The sequence below is a fragment of the Perissodus microlepis genome, chromosome 9 (assembly GCF_051167445.1).
Source record: "Perissodus microlepis isolate ML-2025 ecotype Zambia chromosome 9, ASM5116744v1, whole genome shotgun sequence".
NCBI classification, from domain to species: Eukaryota; Metazoa; Chordata; class Actinopteri; order Cichliformes; family Cichlidae; genus Perissodus; species Perissodus microlepis.
The window spans coordinates 31,831,985-31,854,285 of NC_140469.1; the positions used below are offsets into that span (position 1 = coordinate 31,831,985).

At 46.2% G+C, this 22,301-nt stretch overlaps 1 protein-coding gene across 1 annotated transcript in view; it reads right to left on the reverse strand.

Annotated features, from left to right (window-relative positions):
- The window catches only part of dipk1c (divergent protein kinase domain 1C), a 42,705-nt gene that overhangs the window by 11,253 nt on the left and 9,151 nt on the right, over nt 1-22,301 (reverse strand). The window lies entirely within an intron of this gene.

The window sequence follows — 22,301 nt, forward strand, 5'->3', positions numbered from 1 at the left end:
ATATTTCGTCCTAATAACTTCTCAGATATTCTGAACTTCAGCTTTACTTCAACTTTCTGCTGTAGGATTTCAAAGTAATCTGACTGAACTGTGATGATGGGAGAGAAGTGATGACAACAGTCTAAAGTTTGGTCATCAGTTGACTTTAAAGACCAAATAAAGTTCATGGCAGCAAATCGCTGTTTTGCTCCTCATCTTCCCTCCAGCTCCTGATTTTCTTTTTCCTAATCTCTGAAACCCTGCAGGAGACGATCTCACATCTGAGTGAGAGAAATGAGTGCATGCACACACACACACACACACACACACACACACACACACACACACACACACACACACACACACACACACACTGTCTCTGAGCAGCTCAGTGTCCGGAGGTGTGAGCGTCGGGTTGTTCTTCTCGGGGATTAGGCGGTTAATCCTCTCTGCTCACATTCCAACACAAGCATCAGTCGGTAAGAAGCTCAGAGGCCCAGACCGACTTCACAATCACACACCTGCACCTGTCGCTGCCCGCCATGCCATAGCTCTTACTCTTACATTACCTGCACTTTAAAATCCAACTTTAATAAATCAAATCCTCACATCACTTTGCACAGGGACGAGAAATTTATGCTCCCAGAGGAGCCACAATCAGAGACTCTCTGTTTAACGCTTCTGCACGATGCTTCTGTCTGATACCTGTCAGTGACAAATTCATTTATTTTGATTTATAAACTCTTGGTCTTGCATATCTCCTGTGTTCCTCTCAATAAACAAAGATGTTTCCATCATGAAGTGATGCTTAAAATTCAGCAGAAGTTGAAGTGAGGGATGCTCAGGAATAGTTAATAGTTATTTATCTCCTGCTGGACCACAGCGCTGTGCAGCTGAATAAAAAATAAAAGTATGAAAATGAAGCTGAGACGGTAACGTGAGTCGTGTTAGGGAGGCAGGAAGTGCAGGAGACAGAAAAGCGGAGGACGAGATAGCGCAGGAGGACAGATAAGGCGGGCAGGTATGCAGACGGGTTAATTGGCCCGGGAGAGAGAGGCCCTGATAACAGCTGATGACAGCAGAGCGATGATGAACGAGCCTTCATCCTCTCAGCGTCCCACGGTTAACGTGCTGAAGGGGAGAGTTTAGATAACGGGATGTTCAGCCCTTCGTCTGTTTCCTGACTCATAAACATCTGCACATGGTTCATAAATCCCGATGAGAGCGGATGGTGACGTCTCTGTGAGGTGCTTGGCTCAAAGTGACACTGAGCAGGCTGTTAGAGACCGGAGTCAGCTGCTTTCACACCGACCGTGGGAACAGCAGCACTCACAGGGATTTAAAGGATGTGAAGCTTCCAGGAATGAAACCTCAGAGAAGACGGCCTTCATGCTGGATGGGAGTCGCTGACATTTTAGCTTTGAAATCTTTCTGCTTCAACACGCCAGAATTCAAAGGTGTCACTCAGTTTTAGTATCACCAGAGATGGTTACTGCCCATTACAGTAATTACAATTACAGATTACATATAATTTAATTTTTGCTTGATGCATAAAGTTAAAAGATTAAAACTAATAAAACAAATTTTAAAAAGAGACTTTTTCATTTGATTACATTTTATGTGATGGATTATGCAGAAAAAGTAGAATTGGGCTGAAAGAGCTATCGCTTTATTACCTATTCAGGTTGTAAATCATGTTTTTAAAAGGTAACTAAGTAACTAATTACTTTTGAAAATAAGTAATCAGTAAAGTAACGGAATTACTTTTTGGTGGAAGTAATCAGTAATTAGTTGCTGATTATTTTTTTCAAGTAACTTGACCAACACTGAATATCACAGCCACAAACTCTGAAGTCCACAAAAATGTACAAAACACTCAAAGCAAGCTGTGCTCAGACTATTTTCACATCACTCTTATTCCCAAAGATGATAGATGGATGGATGGATGTTGGATGTTAGATGGATGGATGGAAGGATGGATGTTGGATGGATGGCTGGCTGGATAAAAAGATGGATGGATGGATGGATGTTGGATATTGGATGTTAGATGGATGGATGGAAGGATGGATGTTGGATGTTAGATGGATGGATGGAAGGATGGATGTTGGATGTTAGATGGATGGATGGAAGGATGGATGTTGAATATTGGATGGATGAATGTTGGATATTGGATGGATGGATGGACGGATGATGGAGGGATGAATGGATGTTGGATGGATGATGGATGGATGGATGGACGGATGTTGGATGGATGATGGATGGATAGCTGAACAGATGGATGGGTGGATGTTGGATGGATGGATTAATGGATGATGGATGGATATTGAATGGATGGATGTTGGATGGAAGGATGGATGTTGGATATTGAATGGATGGATGGATGGATGGATGGATGTTGGATATTGGATGGATGGATGGATGGGTGGAGGGATGGATGTTGGATGGATGGATGGATGTTGGATGGATGGATGGATGGATGTTGGATGGATGGATTAATGGATGATGGATGGATGGATGTTGGATGGACGGATTAATGGATGATGGATGGATGGACGGATGTTGGATGGATGGATGGATGTTGGATGGATGGATGGATGGATGGATGGATGTTGGATGGATGGATGGATGGATGGATGGATGTTGGATGGATGGATTAATGGATGGATGGATGGATGGATGGATGGATGTTGGATGGATGGATGGATGGATGTTGGATGGATGGATGGATGTTGGATGGATGGATGGATGGATGGATGTTGGATGGATGGATTAATGGATGGATTGATGGATGTTGGATGGATGGACGGATGTTGGATGGATGGATGGATGTTGGATGGATGGATTAATGGATGTTGGATGGATGGATGTTGGATGGATGGACGGATGTTGGATGGATGGATGGATGTTGGATGGATGGATGGATGTTGGATGGATGGATTAATGGATGTTGGATGGATGGATTAATGGATGTTGGATGGATGGATGGATGTTGGATAGATGGATTAATTGATGATGGATGGATGGATGGATGTTGGATGGATGGATGGATTAATGGATGATGGATGGATGGATGGATGTTGGATGGATGGATTAATGGATGATGGATGGATGGACGGATGTTGGATGGATGGATTAATGGATGATGGATGGATGGACGGATGTTGGATGGATGGATTAATGGATGATGGATGGATGGACGGATGTTGGATGGATGGATTAATGGATGATTGATGGATGGACGGATGTTGGATGGATGGATTAATGGATGATGGATGGATGGACGGATGTTGGATGGATGGATTAATGGATGATGGATGGATGGACGGATGTTGGATGGATGGATTAATGGATGATGGATGGATGGACGGATGTTGGATGGATGGATGGACGGATGTTGGATGGATGGATTAATGGATGATGGATGGATGGACGGATGTTGGATGGATGGATTAATGGATGATGGATGGATGGACGGATGTTGGATGGATGGATTAATGGATGATGGATGGATGGACGGATGTTGGATGGATGGATGGATGGACGGATGTTGGATGGATGGATGGATGGACGGATGTTGGATGGATGGATTAATGGATGATGGATGGATGGACGGATGTTGGATGGATGGATGGACGGATGTTGGATGGATGGATTAATGGATGATGGATGGATGGACGGATGTTGGATGGATGGATTAATGGATGATGGATGGATGGACGGATGTTGGATGGATGGATTAATGGATGATGGATGGATGGACGGATGTTGGATGGATGGATGGATGGACGGATGTTGGATGGATGGATGGATGGACGGATGTTGGATGGATGGATGGATGGACGGATGTTGGATGGATGGATTAATGGATGATGGATGGATGGACGGATGTTGGATGGATGGATTAATGGATGATGGATGGATGGACGGATGTTGGATGGATGGATTAATGGATGATGGATGGATGGACGGATGTTGGATGGATGGATTAATGGATGATGGATGGATGGACGGATGTTGGATGGTGATCAGGTGTGAATTTAAACCCAGACCAGGATCTTCTCACAAACCTGACCGAGCTGTGTTTAGTGCCAACTGACAGCAAAATAAAAAAGTGAATCATCCAGTGGAGAAAAGCTAAACTGAGTTAACCCTGGAGAACCCATGGGGTCGGCTCTGACCCCATGGGTTCCCTAGTAAACCCATGGGTTCTCCAGGGTTAAACACACCCAGCTCCTCGCACGATCCAAACTGCTGCCTGCTGCAGTCACGCGTAAGCTTAAAGTCTCTGAACAGGACGATTATGTGACTGCACAGAGGAGCATCAGAACGCCAGGAGACGAGATCGTTATGATGTTAGTCTTCTCTGTGTTGCAGAGATCTCAGACTTGGAGCCGGATGCTGCAGAAACGAGATTCACGTCAGAAACAAACTGAGATACTGCTGCACAAACAGCAGCTCCAGCTCAGCTCGAACTTTCAGACTCATTTTATTTTATGTTTGTAATTCATAATTAACCTGCAGTAAGATCAGTAAACTGTTTTATGGTGAACACAGAGTTTCTGATGCCCAGGTTTGATGCTCAGCCAGCAGAAGCATGAATTGTAAAACTGAGACCTCAGAGACTCAAACAGAAACGATTTCATCGATTCTGAGAAAAAATTCATGAGAAGCTGCAGCTGGAGGCTGACTCTGTAAGCGTCCTGCATACCTGAAATATCCACAGCACCTCCCCCGCCTCACCTGCATCCCTCAGCTGCTACTCAGATAAAAGTTGTGTGTGTGTGTGTTTGTGTGTTGATGGACTCAACAGGTGTGGGAGGGGAGCTGTTGAGAGTCAAAGGAGGCTCAGCAATTATCGCCCCCCTCCTCCCTTTTTAGTTCCCGCTGTCTCTCTTCACTGTGAATGATAACCACTGTGTGTGTGTGTGTGTGTGTGTGTGTGTGTGTGTGTGTGTGTGTGTGTGTGTGTGTGTGTGACAGACGGAGGGTAAACTGCTGATGTGTGAAATCACAGATGTAATGTTTGCTTCACGCTGACGGGTCGCTCTGCATCGGTCATGCTTCCAGAGTCCTGACACTGGAAACATTAGAAACACTCACACAGGCGTGTGTGGACACTGTATTTAAACTTGTACTGTCAGAGCGCCCTCGGTAACTCAAAGACATCCAGCCTGATGTCGTGGAGCAGACATCAGATATGATCCATTTGTTTGTGTTTGTTCTGCTTTAAAATTATTTATTTTCATTGAAAGTGCTTTTTATGAAGTTTTACTTTCACTGTCTTCACCCAGGCCACCTCACAGCTTCCAAACATGTGGTTGAAAGAGCGACTTCAGCCTGGACCCTGATCCTTCTGCTGAAGCTGACCAATCACAGGAAAGGAAACTGAAAAATGAGAATAAAACTACGTGTTTCCTCATGAGCTGGAAAACCGAGGGGACAGAGTGGTGTGTGCTGGGTCTCAGAGGCCGGCGTGGTGGAGCAGGATCAGGGGCTTATTGAGGAGCCTCCAGCTTTAACACTGTGTTTTTTTTGGATGACTTCCCACTGGGCACATTGCCATGGTAACCTGTGCTGCAGAAAACCACCACCCACTGACAGAGCGGCTTCCTGGAAAACTGCAGCATCCCCGCTGGGAGAGCCTGAGCACCTCGAGGTGCAGGCAGCAACCGGGCAGCCACGCTCGCTGTGACTGAACGGCGGCACGGAGCATGCTGGAGACACGAGCGCACGTGTGTGTTTGAACGATGCTTCTCCGCACGAAGCTCTGAGATTCACGGCGAGATGCTGCAGCGCTCGGAGCGAGTCGTCTTCCCATCAGGGAGGGAAGGCCTTCATGGCTGCGGTGATGCGAGGAGCAACCTCAGAGTCCTATGAGACCATCTGAGTGCAGCGCGCTTTAAATACACAGTTTCTCCGGCTACAACTCTGAACTCCTTTATGTGTTTACAGTTTAACGCGAGGCTGAAATCATCGTACACACTGGAAGAAAACATCCAATCAAAGCAAAATGCTGACTGTCATCTTTCACCTCGCACAGTCGCTCAGGTGCTCTGCTGATATTTCAGCTTCAGCTTGCAGTCGCTCTGCTGATGGTAGAGCTGTGTCCTGTGAGCGTGACTCGTCATGTTGATGACCACCTTCCTGTGCCTGCACAGCCTGATCTCAGAGCAACTGAAGCCAGATCACAGAAACACGGAGCGTGCTCAGTGATGGTCATCCTGTCAGTTCTTCCACCATCGTCAGACAGTCAGAGCTAACTGCCCGGGTAAATCTGAGAGTCATTTCCTACAACAACACTGCAACACACACAACATCTCCAACATCGCACCCTGAAGGTCTACCAGGAGGTGATCAAAGGAGAAGCTTCCCACAGCAGGGATGAGTGTGACCGATTGTTTCTCTCACTATGACAAACTGTTCCTGCAGAGAATCAGCTGCTTTATGTCCGCCATGTTTTTACACTCGCCAATTAGTCGCCAGCCTGGAAGTATTCAAGAACATGGCTCAAATTTCAACCAGTGAAAAAGTTTGTTTTTCTGGGTGAAGTCATGAAATGTTAGCTTCTTTAGTTTTACTGCCTCGCAGACACCACAGATAAATACTTCTTGTTATAATCGTGCCACACAGCGCCTCGCCCTCCATGGAGGCTCTTAACTCCTTCAGACTTCTGTCACCTGTGTCCTTGGATTCAATTTCAGGTTCACACTCAAAGCAGAGCCAGAAAAGGTCTTGGACATACAACGAGAAAGTAATTACCATGGCAACAGCCCCAAACCGCCCCCATTTGTAGTAATAATGGAAGCACTTAAACTCAAAGGGTGATCGTGAGGTTCCTTCCTGCCTCGGCGCCGGCCTTACTCTCACAAAGCCAGAGATTTGAAAACAGCTCGATGGGACCCTGAGCGGGACAAGGATCCCTGAGCCGAGGAATAACCCCCCCCGGACTCAGACATCTGGTCCCTCTGCTCTTATATCCGCTCTAATTCCCTGGATTTCCTCCACCCTACATCAGCTAACAGTCTCCAGCTGCCTACAGACCTTCCTGCCCAGTTTAGAGGATCAGATTCCCTCCAAGTGTGAAGAGAAACGTGACTCCTGGAGTGAAAATGAGATCCAGATTCCACTTTTTAAATTGAAGCAGTTATTTAGCCCCATGTTTGAGGTGCACGACCAAACAAATGTATATGACTGTGACGTGAGCTGCTCTGTTGCTTTAGAACTACTTGAGAATATTTTGATTTTACTGCTTTAGTACCTAAAGTACTTTTACCGTGCAGGGTGTTTCCCTCTGTAAAAGCATTTGTACTGACGGTGTAGAGTCTGTGAGGTGGATTTTGGGCCTCGGCACTGAAATCTGTCTCCACCTGAAACGACTTGTCCTCCTCGTTGTGAACAGCGCCCTCGGGTACACATTTCCCTCCTCTTCATCATTAACCAGAGCAGCGTGTGTGCGAGCTGACACACGAGTGCGGTCGCCCACCAACCAGCCGCGGTCTTTAGTGCTCCATTCAGTCAGCACCTATAAAAACACTCACCTGCTCGTTGGCTAATTATGGAGGCTAACCGCTGCCGTGTTAATGGCTCGGGGTGTGTACCCGTAAGTGTGTGTGGTGGGCGTTTATAGTGTGTTGTGGCCTGCGGCTGCCGGCTCATCGGCTGCGAGATCAGCCTACGCTTCCAGCGAGCTGACCCCGAGGTCAGCGGCTCCACCCACGCCGCGTGCATGCATCCATGCCGCGCACATGCATCCATGCCGCGCGCTCGCAGCGGTGAATACGAGCCATTCAGCCCACACCGCGCTCACCCTGCGGGCTGCAAAAGTCACACCATTGTTCTCGGAGTGTTCAGCGTGCTGAGCACAACAGGAGGTGCTGCTTTACACCGCCAGCCTGTGGGGATACTGTACCGACCTCTGACCTCCTGTCACCAGTGATAAATCGCTCGCTGACGCCTTTTTGAGAGCTTTTTCTTTTTTATAAGGCATCAGCATGGGAAGCTTGCTCTTTCTAATACACCACGGTTCAGAGGTCGCGGTTTGCTGCTGGCTTGCACAGTGTTGCTCAGAGGCTCTGGTGCATATAACAGAAACCCAGCAGCAGATTATCAGGGACTTCCTGATCACTCAAAGGTGTGTGTTTAGTTAGACCGAGCAGAGCCACACTGATCTCAGCTGTCACACGTCTAGCTTTGTGGAAGGACCAAAACGTTCATCCTGCAAACAGAACTCCTTAAGTTTGCTCGATCACTTCACTTCTGCAGAATATTTTTAATTTGTTCCAACAGTTTCCACTTAAACGCTCCGGGCTCCTGATTCTTCAAAAACCTTGACAACCTCTGCAAGTTCAGGCAGAAAAAGCTCCTGCGCGACGCGCTCGGCCCGTCACGGCCTCTGGGCTGAATAAACATAGGAATGTCATTAAAGCCTTTTAATGTTCCTCGTGTGTTTGGGCTTTGCTGTTATGGAATGTAATGGTGAGAGCACAACAACAAAGACCTCCTTTCACTAGAAACGAGACCAGAAACTTCTCGTCTTTCTCCGACTGCTCGCCAATGTCACACGAAGCGGAGGCGGAAAGGCAGAATTAACCCAGTGTAAAGTACTGCGCTCACGGCTGACTGCAGCACGAGTAAAGAACAATACAACATGAAATGGATTTTAAGTGAAAGCTGGAAAACGCTGCAGAGATGTGAGGAGGAAACATCTGCACTGAAACATTCAGGTCATGTAAACTTATTAAAACCTGATTAAACACCCTTAAAACAGGTAGCATTAGTTACTGTATCATTAAAGTCTTTAAGTGTTATTATAATGACAGTTTTGCTTTTATAGCTGTGCAGCTAAAAGAAACACGGCCAGAATGGGGAAAGTAGGAAGAAGATCCGAGCCAGAAATGAAAGAAAAAGACAAAGAACTGAAAAATAAAATGTTGACCACGGCTGTTTATCTCAGGAGGAATCCATAAATTAAGAGGAGTAAAAATTAAATAAAGATCTTGGAAGTTCAAACTAGAAGTAAAAGCCTGCAGTGACATTTAAAACCTGGCCGGCAGACCCCAAGTTCATTAATGATTCTTAATGATTCAGTCTGGAGCTCATTTACCTTCCGTACTCATTTATTTCTGTCATTAGCTCGGCACGAGGCAGCCACATCAGCTCCCTGGACCGCTCTGCTGCTTGCTGGCTCGGTTCATCTGCTCTGGCGCTACATACACAAGGATGAGATTCAGACGACGGCGACCGACGGGCTCTTAATTGAAGCCAGCTGCAGCTTGGGGGGAGCTGAGGGCTGGAAGCTTCCTGAACAGCCACTGGGTGGATGTGAACATTGGTACACATGCAGCAGCTGAATTCAACAAAAACCAAACTACCAGAAGAATACCAGACAGAGCACCAGACCTGCTCCCAGAAACCAGCAGATCCCCTGAGATTTAGTGTAATACTGGTTCAGATGGTGTCACAGATCAGCGGGTGTTGTAGGTGTGGATGTAGACCTGTGAAGACGCATCGGCCTGACCGTCTATTTGACTGTTTGTAATAATCAAAAAAATTAAATCATAAGTCCAAAGAAGGGAACATCGAAAACTATAAACTACAGAAACAAGAGGCTGGAAACCCACTGAGGTGAAACAGCCAAAAACCAAGAGGACACAACGGCTGCATACACAAAGAAAGTGGAAACGCAGGGAGAACGAGACACAGCTGAACTAAATCACAGAAGACGAGACACGGAAAGCAAAAATAAAGGCAAACCACAAGGAATGCAGACTCAAAATAAAACAGGAAGTGACATAACTAAACTTGGAGATAACTCACGCATACATGATGGATGTCACTCTGATTTAAAACCAGCCAGCAGTCACCAGTGTTTCCTCCTGAGTGGATTCTGTTGTGACGCATGTTTGTCATTCACACGATGCGACTGCAGAATAAACTCTAACTATCATCATTTCATAATCCAGTACTGTAGGTGTCAAAATCTTAGCTATGAAGCTCATTTATTCTAATGATCCTTCATCACATGCAGACGAGGCCTGTGGACACTCACAGTTTATCTCACTGTTGGTCATTTGGTCACCTGTGCCTTACTGTCCATCTACCTACCTCGTGTGTTTCTTATCCCTCTCTCTGCTTCCTTTGTTCTGAAGCTTCATCCCTCTGAGCTTTAGTTTCTGCCCTCCTCCTCTGGTTCTCTCCTCAGGTTAAGTTTACCTGTACCCCATTATCGCTCTTCCTTAGACATGTCATTATCTCACCTCCCTCATGTTGTTGAGTTTCATTGTGGATTTTATTTTGGACTGGCCTGCCGCTGTGAGGTGCTTTTTGTTCTGTGTTTGTAAACCATTAAACTGCCTTTAACGCCCTTTTGTCTTTTGAACGTTACTTCCAGTAAAAAGCTTAAATAGTAATAAAACAACAACATCAGGTAAGTCTGAGAAAAACGGTCCAGCATAAACTCGAGTGTCTGGGGTCGAAGTCCCGCGTTTTAGCTTCTTCTCCATCTTAAAAGGCAGAACCTCTGCTTGTTCTGCGTTCATCACGATACAGCTCTGACCTGTAATTTCAGTGCATCACACACTGCAGTGTTTAAAAGTTGAGTACTTTTTTGGGCTTTATTTTGGTCCTTTTGTAACTTTGCAGCTGCAGGTTTGAAACCATTTCTCATGGTGCTAACGTACGCAGGCAGAGGTTGGACGCTCAGCGCCCCGGTGATGGTCGCCTGCTCTGACCGATAAACCAATGGTCCATTGAAGCGCGGCGCGGCACCATGACGCGGTCTGTATATCTCTCTCCGTCTGACAGCCTCTGAGGTCGTTAAGCTCTCTGAAGTGCCTGTGGTCGCACAGCGTGTCGAGACTCACTCCGAGTGTCGGTGCTTATCGCGAACCCGAAGGCACAAAACTCAGAGCTCACCCTGCCGGAGCGTGCCGTGCTGAATGTAAACAAATCCAATTAAAGCAGACTCGCCGCTGCCAGGACGCCTGCACAGAAACACGCTGAAAGTACAGCGTGCACGTTTTCTTGGCTGCCACCTCTGCCTGCAGGCATCGCCTCGCATTTGAAGTACGGAGAAAATACCGAACACCAATTACAGAAATATGTCTGAAGGGTGTTTCTCTCTTCAGATGAAATACTGTTGACGAGAACAATGACTGTTCCAGATTACACCAACTCACTGATGTGACTCCAAGTTCAGCAATGTCTAAAAAAACGGAGTAAACTCAGTGCTTTAAGTGGCCCAAAAGAGGTGCCGGTACTCTATTTTTTTTCCGCCTCCCCTGAGGTAACAACAACTATATTGAATGGGTTTTATATACAACAGTCAACAGACAACCTTATACAAAATAATAAATCATTTTATTAGTTTGTGGATTTGCTTGAGCTAGAAAGAGCTACTGAACATAAATAAAATGTGCAAAAAGGTATTGAAATTTTTTTTTAACAAAATGTACATAAAATAAATTATAAACTAATTTGTATTTTGCTCTCTCTTGAGTCCCTGCTGCTATCAGCAGCAGCACTTGTAAAGTGTACCTGCAGAGCTTGGTAGTTCTCCCATACTGCTTTCACTGTTCTCTCACTTGAAGCAACCCAACGCACTGATAAAACACGGCCTATCACAAGGAGACGTTGTCCAACATTGTGAGCACTCTCGGTTAACTCCCTTTGGTTTTTTGGTGATGCATGGTAGAGGGAGTAAAGCTGATCTAAGAATATTTTAAAGTGGTTGATTCCTCCTACCTCCTTCAAAACATCACAAACTGCCAGTTCCAGTCTGTGATTGGAACAATGCCAGACAAACAGGTAAGGGAATTTGGAACAAAGCTGCGCAGCAACTCCTGCTTTCCTCCCAAGCATCACTGAGGCTCCATCACAAGCAAATGCCAACAAATGTTCCTGTAGGTAGTGAGGGTCAAAGCCATTATTATGAAGACATCCTAACAGTGCTTCAGTGATGTCCTTTGCTGTGGTCCCCTGCAGCTCAATCAGTTCAAAAAATATTGTGTCTGGATTTTCACTGGAAATAGCTGACCGCAGGCACACGACAAGCACAGACTTTTCACTTATTGTAGTGGATTCATCAATGAGCACACACAATTTTCTTTCATTCATCACTATGTCATTGACTACCTTCTTTTTCATTTCAGCTGCAATGTGATCCAGTATATTTGCACATGAGTTATTAGAGTGCAAAACAAAAATACCGGACTTGTGCTTGGGACCAACATTCTGGCCACTCATGCTCGCTAACGCGGCTGTTGTCATCGGTAGAAATGGTGTCATTCTCGTCCTCGTCGTCGCAAAAAGTGCCGTCGTCCGCGGCTGCGGCACTAGTGCAGCTTTCATTAGCTTGCGTCTGACCTGCAGCGATATCATTCTGGCTTGGTGGGGTGTCAGCCAGCGAGTCCTCTGATTCTGACCTTGTTCTTTTACTACTCAGAGTCTGAAGCCAGGAGAGCATATTAAGTGTTCATTGTTTTTGTATTTTAACCGAGCAGCTGTTTGCGCGTTTTACACACCCTCTCCGGACCACGTTGAGTTGTTGACATGACAACAGCAAAAGCGACGCATGCGCTTTTCACTTGTAAAACACATTGGTGTATGGGTAATGTAGTCTCTGCTCTCGGTGGGACGAATTAGGAAGCGTGCTTGTGAAGGGCGCTCTGAAAAGCGGCAGCGCAGCCAAACGATTATAACAGATGTGCAAATGAGAGTACCGGTACGCTAAAAGCACGTTCTGGGCGCATGGAGAGGTGGCGCTACTCTCAAGAGCTATATTTAGAAGTGGCGGTACTGAGTACCGGCGCATACCGGCCCACTTAAAGCACTGAGTAAACTTCAGGTAGTTTTGAATGTTCTGCCCGTTGCATACACGTTTTAGATCACAGAGCTCCATTTTCCAAATAATAAAGTCTGTTTTTAGACTGATTTCTTCTCGTCTTTCTTTCAGTCAGCGGCTGGCTTTAGGTCATCGGCTCTCCTGAAAATCAACTTGCGGAGACTTGAAATCTCTGATGAGGATTTCCTTGTTTTTGTCAAACATATCGGAGCATGGGCATGTTGCAGCAGGCGACTGTTAGTAAGACCTCTTCCTCGTTTCTTCAGTTATATGTTGAACTCCTGAGGCGTCTGATTTGTGCCACTTTCATCAACGACTCTTCAAGTTTCCTGGCTGCAGACCAACACCCACTGTTTATGTACGACGGACTCTTAAAGGAAATCTGATCTCACCTTGAGATCAAATTCTCCTTCAGTTTTCAAAGCATCTGCTCAATGACATCTGACAGGTTTTGCTTAAGGGCAGCAGCCTCCAGCTCTTCTGGAGGTACAGTGAGGTGTTTCCAAGCCTCAGACATGAGCAGATATAATCTCTTCAGCATGTTGTGGGATCAGTTCCAGGATCTTCTCCCAGCTGTACACACCTGGAACACCTCACCCAGGAGTGCAGGAGGTCTGATGTAGAACCATTTAAACTGACTGTTTTAAATATAGAGAACTGGTGCCTCCACTCTGAGCTCCTTCTGACTGACCAAGCGCTTCACTTCACCTCTGAAGGGACGACTGGGCCACAGGAAACTATAGAAGTTCAATGACATTTAGCAACTTAAAGTGAAGGTGGGTGAAAACCTCTGTTTACAAAAAGTTAAACTGTTCAGAGAAGAACGACTTATTGTTGTGGTCACTACCCCACAGGTTGTAGCCACTGGTAGGACCACAGATCCACTGGTAAACTGAGAGCTTCATTGCTACGCTCTTTACAACAGACCAGTACTATGAGAGCAATCTTTGCCATTGACAGACCTGTATGAAGGTTAAAGTTGGCTATTTAAAAGCAGAAACTTCGTAGTTCTGATAGATCTGGTATTTATACCCACAGGGTACTGCATGTGTTGGCCTTCCAGTAGCCCTAGAATGGTTCAGATGGCACTCAAGTTCAAGCTCTCATCTATTTTCTGTTACATTTCTCTCAGAGCACATTTGTTTAATATTGGGATCTCCATTAGCATTAGCATTAGCCTTAGCTATTCTTCCAAAAGAAAGCAGATAAAGAGGAAGACGAGGCAGTAACCACAGTCTGCATTAGACACAGCATTCATACAACAAGTTATTTTAATAAATGTTAGTTTAATTGTTTGGAGTTTGAAAGCATCTTAGACAGAGATCAGTGATTGCCCGTAGGATAAAAGATTTAATGTAATAGAAATCCTCTTAAAACTCATTTTACCTGCTGACATAGAGCTGCAATACTCGACTGTTCACACCTACATTCGTTGGCTGGATTTTGGGTAACAGTGAAAACAAATAAACCTTTAACGGTTAACATCAATCACATGACTGTCAACCAGTCATGTGATTGATGGTAAAATATTATAGCAGTTGGTGCATCAAAGCAGCGGTTCCAGAGAATACATCATATATGTTTGATACAACCACAAAAGGTGACGTCCTGGGAATAAGAACAAGTTGGACCGGCTCCTCTTCTCCACTAACGGCTGTGAACGTCACACTACATCCATCTCTAAATTCTGTTGAGGCGTTTACACATGCTCCGTGGTGTTGTGGTAAGAAAACAAGCGGCGACCTCAGGGGTTAAAAAAATCACTTTGAAATGAAGCACCAAAGAGCTGCAGTTCCTCTAACGTCCAGCAGAGGCTCCAGCAGTGAGTCGGTCTCCACAGCCTCCCAAACAGAACAGTTTGGTGTCTATAGATAATTTACCTTCATGATAACTGTACAGATATTTGCCCTTAATTCATCCTAATTTAATTTATCCTTAAAGTTTGCATTATTAGGGGCGTGGCCTTTGACTCACAGGTGGATGGTGACACAGGCGGCTGTAGCTGCTATCTGTCTGCTAGCTTCACCTGAATTGGACCTCTGGACTGTGTTTGTGCTGTTGGAGCCTTTCAGAGGCCAGTCAGAACCTCATAGATTCTGAAATTCTTTCAAAAATAGTGATGTAGTTGCTGCAGGATGGCAGTTTCACTGCAAAATGACACGTGTGCTCAGCAACCTTGGTTTTATACAGAAATACAACCAGTTGGGCTAGTTAGCACAGACCGACTTTGCCAATGACGTTCGGAGACTTTTTGCCTCCCACCGTGTGTGCGATCACCTTGTGACCAAAACTGGTCCAGTACGGGTGTTACAGGTGTTGCATGGTTAACCCCAGCTGGTTGCCACAACTACTGGCAATCAGTTGCTGAATGCAAGAAAGTTCAATGCAATCACCAGGTAACCACCAATTTCAGTTGTAAGTGATAATTTTAGTATCGAGTGACAGAAAATAATTAGCACAGCCCTGAAAAGCACTGAGGTATGAGAGTTACTGACTGGCATCAGCAGCATGTTTGAATAGAGCCACTCAACTTTCAACACTTCAGTCTTTCTAGGACTGCAGTTTGTGCAGGGTGGGATGAGTCTATTCATACACACAACACCTACACACAGTTAATGTATGATTAAAAACATGGGGAAGAAGCCACACATGGTGCAGTTTGTTGCTTTAGCGTCCTGTAGAGGGCGGAGACTCCACGAGCCGTACAGCAGTCTGACACGAAGACGCAGTCAGAGCATCAGAGCCCCGTCCATCGTTACAGGAACTCTGAGCTTAAAGAGAGCGTGAGGAAGAGACGAGGTGCATGCAAACACACACACACACACACACACACACACACACACACACACACACACACACACACACACAGAGGTGAGTTTTTGGCAGCAGCTGTCAGACATCAGAGCCAGATGCATTTTATTCTTTAGACTGACCTCGATCCAGATTTCACACTTAGAGCTTCTGTTTTTAACCTAAAATCATTTACAAGCTCTGAGACTTCGGGTTTAGGACTGTTTCCTTTAATGTGCCAACTCTTCTGCAGACACTTTGATTTGTCGCAGCAGGACGGTGTGAGTAACCCTCGACTGACCTAATGGGCTCACCTGCGACCTGCTCTTGAATTTTGAATCATGAATCTGCTGCTCCCACATTTGAAGCTGCCAAGTACCCCCTCCTGCTCCTGCAGCCTCCTCGTCCCCCTGCAGGAAGTGTTTCGGAGCCTCTGGTGTATCCGGCCCGACACGTCCTGACCCCTGTGCTTTTGAGGGTTTGCAGTCCAGCTGTGAGAGCAGGTATGATTTTAAGCTAAATCACCGAAGGAAGTGTTTCAGATCATTGTTGCTTTTCAAACAGGAGCCGATGCTCTTCAGACTGGAGGGGCTCAGTTGGGTTCAGGCGGCGTTGGCGCTCATGTTCTCGCTATGATTTCCGCCAGCAGCTAACTGAAAGCAGACTGAGGCTACGCCGCCGCAGTCTCTCCAGCCTCAGACCCATTTCTGCCTGCACGACTGTTAACCACGGCTATGTCATACGTCATGGCTGCATCATCTGAAAGACCATTTTTCGAACAAAGTTTCAGTTTCCACAAGTTCGTCCGACTCCTTCATAATAAGAATCTTCTGTCTACTTAAATGCTGGACTATCACTGGAAAATGTTTTAGGATCAGTCCAAAGAGTGAACCTCAAACTTTGCACTGAAATGTGAAATTAACCATCTTCAGAGAAATGCTCTAACATGACTCAGCAGCTTTAACAGTTTTGCATTTCTGAACATGAAGAATAAGAAATGAATGAAATCCAGTGAAAAAAAAGACTCAGAATACAAAATAAAGATGCATTTGAATCTTTTAATGAGACTCTGAAGAGGAATTCATCAGATCCTGAATCGATGACGAGGATCAGAACTGATCAAATGCCTGCCAGAGTCTTTTATTCTGAAAATCTCACTTGCTTTGATGCTGAACTGCAGATCAGAAAACTTGTTAGTGTGGATATTGTCAGGCGTGATCAGAGCGTGACACGTTCAAGTTCAGAGGCAGCGCCGGCGTTTGAACCGCCGTCATTAGTTGCAGTGTTGGGCCAGCGCCGGCTTCAGAGAGAATCGCTGAGCCGCCGCTGTGCTGATGCGGTTCGGGCGGTTTTGTTGGGACCCTGCAGGCCTCCTCGTTGGTATGCGGCGCTCGTCTCCAGCTGAGCTGCTTTCTTTTTAAAGTGTCTGTTCTCTGCTTATCGCCTCCCCCACCCTCTCTACCCCCCTCTGACCCTCTGTTCTCCCTCCTTCTTCTTCTTCTGCACATGAGCCTGAATACAGATCAAGAAACCGCCGCGCTGCTTCTCCATCCGAGCCCAGGACAAACACGTCCTCTCATTACACAGTTAAAGGTGTGCAGACAGCCACAGCACATCACGTTTGTGCTAAATATAAGTGAGGAAAAGTGCGTCAGGTGGCTTGATTTATTTTAGTCACCAACACTTGTTAACTTTAGCAGCGTGTTGGTCGTCCTTCACCTGCTGCTTTCCACACGTGTCCAGCGCTCGCTCAGGGAGACGCTAACCTGGTTATTTTATTCTCACTACAATTTACACATGTCCCCAGAGGTTTAACTTCCTGTTTTGGGAATATGGTGGGTGCAAGGATGCTCCCTGAGTGTGTTTCTGTAGAACCGATCATCCAAACCACACAACTGTTACATGATATCAAAGAAACCTGACCAACAGAGTGACGACAGTTTGTAAAAGCTTAAACTTCTGGGTCACTCAGAGTCCTGTTTGAGGGGTAAGACGGGCCTTTAGGGGTAAAGTTAGCACACTGTTCAGGTTTGATGCTTTTATAGCACTTTTCTACTAACTGAGCACTAAAAGCACTTTTTGGGACAAGCCACATTCATCGCTTCAGACAGCGCGCTACTGCAGCTGCTAAGTGCTTTCTGTCTCTGCGTGCATCGGAGGAAATCCAGGTTTGAGTGCAATCAGCTAGTGACCAAAGCAATCACCAGGACCTCAGCCATCAGGACCCTGCTGTAGTTTGTTAGAGGACAGACAGTGGCTGTAGGAGGAGGTAGAGCAGGTCACCTGCTGATCGGAAGGTTAGTGGTTTGATCCCTGGCTCCTCCAGGCTGCATGTCAAGTATCCTTGGGTAAGATACTAACCCCAAGTTGCTCTCCGATGCATCCATCGGAGTGTGAATGTAGAAAGCACAGTACAGAGAAAGTGCTTGTAAGATTGGGTGAATGTGGCATGTTGTATAGAGCGCTTTGAGTACTCCGGGAAAGTAGAAAAGCACTCTGTAAGAATCAGACCAGTTACGATTATATTTCAGTAGCACAAATGTTTCCTCGGTGGTACAGCGAGGGCCACACGTCTCTGAGGAACATTTAAAGAAACTCAAACAGCAGCTGGAGTCACCTGAGAGCGCGAGCCGGACCGAGGAACAGAGCTGATTAAATTAGCAGTGATGCTAACTGAAGGTTAAACACATTCGTTTTCTGCTCTAACAGCTGCTAACTGCACACCGGGCCTCTACATCCACTCCCACTTTAATCATCATACATCATGTAGGAGCGAAGGAGAGTCAGGAGAACAGGCTGAAGTGCAGATATTACAGGAGGTGACAGTGATCAACGCTGCTCCTATTAAACCTATGAAAAGCAGCCGTGATGAATTTGTCTGGAGATGTATAAATCACCTGAGCCTGAGGATTTACTGCGTCCGTTAGCTAATTACTCTGCTGCAGTGAGCTGACGAGCCTCCTGAAAAGTCTTCAGCATTGAAACCTGCGCGGTGTTTACGGCAAAGGCTGTGCTGCAGCTCCCTGATGATGCTTCTGAGTCATACAGAAAGTTTTTGTTTCATATCAAACGCCCACTGACTGCAGATCAGTTCAGACCAGGCTGACAGGAAGCTCATTAGCAAAGAGAAGCTGGACCTGCAGAGTAATTATCTGTGGCTCTGAAGCCAGTATGAAAGCAGTCTGCTCAGATTTTTATTGTTCATCATAACCAGGTGACATCATCATTCTTCACGTCTTTGCTGCTTTTGTATCAGTAACCAATAAAAACCTTCCATCATGGATGGGATGAAGCGACCTGTGAGGCTCCTTGTGACCGGAGACCCGGCCAACCACACCTCAGATGATGATATTCCAGTGTGTGTGTGTGTGTGTGTGTGTGTGTGTGTGTGTGTGTGTGTGTGTGTGTGTGTGTGTGTGTGTGTGTGTGTCTCTGTGTGTGTGTGTGTGTGTAAACAGTACAAATACGGTCCCAAGGTCCAGTTCCACCTGTATCACCATCCAACTGTCAGTCAAAGAGGCCACGCCCCCAGAAATGCAAACTTTAAACCTAAATACAAATTAAACAGGTGGGTTATAAAAAGTTCTACCCACAGGCGTCTGTGGGGACTGACTCACTGCTGCCTCTGCTGGACGTTAGAGGAACTTATGTTAAACGTGCCAGGATGTTGTGGATGCTCGGTGTAATCGTGCAGGTACCAGCACGCGCCTCGATTCTTCACCTGATTTAAAAACATAAAATCAGGTCTTAGTAAAAAAACAAATGGAGAAACCATCGACTCTTTAATCTGTCGACTGTTTCATTTCTCTTTACATACCAGCTGATGACTGATGATTGACCTGTGTGTGTGTGTGTGTGTGTGTGTGTGTGCGTGCGTGCGTGCGTGCATTCATCTCCTGAGCTGGTGATTACACAGGAAGCGTGCGATGGTTTTTGGTGAATAACAATCTGTTTTCTCGCTGATTTACGAGGATTTGGCTGCAGGAGCTCGTGAGCTTCTTTCTCATCAGGTTTCATTTAAAACATTTTCTTTCTGCTCAGGTTTTTTCTCCTTTTCAGTTTTCATCTCGTCTGTTTTTACGCTGACATTCAGCTTCTTTGAGCTCCCTGCTTATGAGTTTTTGGTTGATTTAGCACCTTCGTGCAGGCTTTGATTCATTTTCATGCACTGACTTGAATATTTGATAAATATTTGACTATAAATTTTTTTTAACAAGTCAAATCAAGTGAATTAAATTTTCACTGTTCAAATGAAGAACAGAGTAAAATATAAATGACTGGACTGCTCAAATACTCATCTCTCTACAGCGGTGGCTCCCGAATGTTGTGCTTTGATGCAAGTCCAGCTGGGCTGCAGGATGCTGTACGCTGGGACACGAAACCATTTTCCTGATTCACGGTGAACAAATGTCTTCATGTAAAGAACAAACAAAAGCCGGGCTATAGACTAGGGTCTGAGGAGTCTCCTGCATGGAAACGTGCACACCATGATCGCACTGGCACAGAGCACAGTTCAGCTGGACTCGGGCACATCTGGCACAACTACCGACCACAGAACTTCACCGTGACACCGAGCTGAAGCTGCTGTTTGAGGCCATTAAGAAAGATCTAAAAGGTCTGTGAGCATCCAGAGTGAGTCTGTGCGAGCGAGTCATACTGAGCAGTTTGTGCCGACACGAACACAGCCTTCTGATTCACGCTGTGAAGAACCGGGTTATGATTTTAAGCCTGGTTTTTCTGAACTGACACTAAATCAAAGCCCCGTGTTCAGCACACGATTCCCTCTGATCCCACACGTTTCCTAACACACCTCCTGCTCTCTGCCGAGTGTTTCCTCTCGCTCCAGCATGAGGTGCAGCTTAAACCGAATCCACAGGAAATGATCTCATCGGTGTCCTCCATATTTTCCATCCCTCTCTTGAACCGACGACCTGAACCTGTTCGTCTGTGAGACTCATTCCCGTCTTCCCGTCATCTCTCTCTGGAGTTCAGCCTCCACTCAGAGGAAACGTTTCCAAACCTCTGACAGAAATCAAACCTGAAACCTGCAGCTGTAAATCACCTGGATGGAGAACCAGGCCCGGGACTGACCCGCAGCTGCTGGCTCCAACATCTGCACCTCCACAGCTGAACCACCAGAGAAGCCGACGTCTCGCATCTTGTCATTTATTATTCTTTACTTTGTGTTTTAAAAACAGTTTCACCCGGAGTTCATACCCTAAGCGCTCCTCCACCCTTCACACACAAACACCTTCCTGTGCTTTCACACCCGCCCTCCCCGCCCACCTGCCAGTCATCTTGTCGTCAGGTGTCAGCCATCCCGTCTTCACCCTCAGTCCACTGTGCCTGCACACGTTGGACGTGGCTGTCCTTGCTCTTGAGTCTCAGGCTTGTTTCACACAGACGGACTTATCCACGTTTCATAACTGAGTCCGTATTGGAACAAAGGAAAAGGCTAACATCTCTGGGATGTACTCTCACAGAAGATCTGAAACGGAATCAAAGGGATACAATTTTCCTCTCAGAGACTTTGTTGCCTTTTTCCAACCTGGTTTATTTGATTAAATGTCAGGAATGCTGAGAAACGTGCAGTTTCATTGGGCTGCACATTTTTATCTTAAAGTGGCCAAAACAATAAAATGTATAATATCAGAACTCATCCAAGCTCTACAGAAATAAAGGGTCGGAGCACAAACAGCCGCTGTGAGATCATCACGGCTGTGTGAAGCTGGACTGCAGCTTCTTCCTGCTGCTCAGCGAGATCTACCTCACAGAAACACGCCGGCACGTCTGTCTCTGACTGTCCGGACGTCTGACAGAGGAGCGTCTGCACACGTTCGTCTGTTTGGACCTTTTCATTGCTGCACTCCACCACAGGAGATCCCACTTAGTGTGGCTGACTGGATCTGGCCTGGAGACGACCACGCTGTGCCTAGCAGGCAGGTAGCATCCAGTCACCATCCAGTCAGACAAAGAGGCCACGCCCCCGTACCGCTGTTATGCAGAAGGATATTACCTACAGAGACCAAAACAGTTTGTGCGTCAGGCTGTAAACGTGTTTATTTCTGCTGTAGATTTGTGCACTGACTGCTGGACAGCAGAGGAACTGATGGTGTTGGTGCTTCAGTGTAGCTTCATGTCCGGTCCTCCTGTAGATGAGCTGTAGACTTGAGAAAGAGCCATGCAAACACTCACTAAACCCTTCAACCTTGATTCTGACTGATCAGAGGGTCTGGGGTGCGTCCCACAGCGCTGCAGCCTCTGCTTCTCTCATCATGTATAATTAGCTCTCTGAAAGGAGACCGTCATCTCTCAGCTGCATTACTGCAGCCATCGTGTCCACCACAGGACACCTTGTGCCTCAGGAGGCATCTGACAAGACTGCATTAAATTCTACCCGAGGATGAGATCATGTTGACTTATAAATCACCTGCAGTCCAGTAAGATTCCTGTGCAACCAACAGCCAGTGACAGACGGGACGTTTGACCTTCCTGACAGGACGAGCTAAGATGTTAAAACAAACACAGCTGCTGCAGGTCGTGACCTTTAACACTCAGTTGTAGTTATTATTTGACAGATGAAGAAATGATCCAGCAGAGAAGGACACAGCTTTAAATCTCTACTGGACTTTAGCAGGTACATGTCTAGTAGAAACCTCACTGTCGACACTCACAGGTCAAAGTGTGCAAC